Source organism: Lactuca serriola, chromosome 3 (assembly GCF_051521515.1).
Source record: "Lactuca serriola cultivar US96UC23 chromosome 3, Lser_US96UC23_V15, whole genome shotgun sequence".
NCBI classification, from domain to species: Eukaryota; Viridiplantae; Streptophyta; class Magnoliopsida; order Asterales; family Asteraceae; genus Lactuca; species Lactuca serriola.
In genome coordinates, this window is record NC_136410.1 from 194,535,774 (window position 1) to 194,537,307 (window position 1,534).

Genomic DNA, 1,534 nt, shown 5'->3' on the forward strand with positions numbered 1-1,534 from the left:
CGGGTGCGAGTCGGTCTTTTGTATCTCTGGCCTTTAGTCAGCATATCACTGCTAGTCGTGAGGCATTGAGTCGGCCTCTGAGAGTTTCCATAGCTGATGATAGAGTGATTTGTGCCACGGGGGTTATCTAGGGATGTGTGTTAGAGATTTTTGGGGTTGAGTTTCCGATTGACCTAATTCCTATCGCGATGGGTGATGTCTGTGTCATTGTGGGTATGGACTGGTTGAGCCGATTCAGCGCAGTCATCGACTGCGAGCGTCAGCTGGTGACTATACGAAACCCTAGTGGGGGAGTTCTTTCGGTGTACGGCAAGGGTACGCGTTCGGGATCAGCCTTTTGTTCGGCCGCCAGAGCGAGGCAGTGTCTACAGCAGGGCTGTAAGGGTTTTGTGGCGTATGTGATGGATACGCGAGCGACTTCCGAGAGACCGAGTTTAGTTGAGGAGGTACCGGTGGTGCGTGAGTTTCTAGATGTTTTTCCCGAGGAGTTTCCGGGAGTACCTCCTGTGAGGCAAGTGGATTTTGGTATTGATTTGATTCCGGGAGCCGCGCCTATCGCTAAGGTGCCTTATCGTCTTGCACCCCCAGAGATGCAAGAGTTATCCTCGCAGCTTCAGGAGTTGCTGGGGAAGGGATTCATTCGGCCGAGCAGCTCGCCGTGGGGAGCACCTATTCTGTTCGTCAAGAAGAAAGATGGTTCACACCGGATGTGCATTGATTACCGGGAGTTGAACAAGTTGACGGTCAAGAACCGTTACCCATTACCGAGGATCGACGATTTATTTGATCAGTTGCAGGGAGCATCTTGGTTTTCCAAGATCGACTTGAGGTCAGGATATCATCAAGTGAAAGTGCGGGATGAGGACGTACAGAAGACAGCATTCAGGACGCGATATGGGCATTATGAGTTTGTGGTGATGCCTTTTGGGCTCACCAACGCCCCGGCTGTATTCATGGATCTCATGAACAGGGTATGTAGGCCGATGTTGGATCGGTCAGTGATTGTATTTATCGATGATATTTTGGTGTATTCGAGATCTAGAGAGAAGCATGAGGAACATTTGAGGGAGGTCCTTGGGGTTTTGAGATCGGAGAAGCTTTATGCAAAGTTCTCCAAGTGTGACTTCTGGTTGCGGGAGGTCCAATTCCTAGGACATGTTGTTAATCAGGAAGGGATATTGGTCGATCCGGCCAAGGTTGAGGCGGTGATGAGTTGGGAGGTGCCGAAGTCACCCTCTGAGATCAGGAGTTTCCTTGGATTGGCAGGGTACTATCGGAGATTTATTAAGGACTTCTCCAGAATTGCAGTGCCACTTACTAGATTGACCCGAAAGTGGGTTGCATTCTCATGGGGACCCGAGCAGCAGACCTCTTTTGAGACACTTCGCCAAAGATTGTGCGAAGCCCCGGTGTTAGCTCTCCCAGAAGGGATGGAGGATTTTGTAGTTTATTGTGATGCATCTATTTTGGGGTTGGGTGCAGTTCTAATGCAAAGAGGGCATGTAATAGCATATGCATCGAGGCAGCTGAAGCC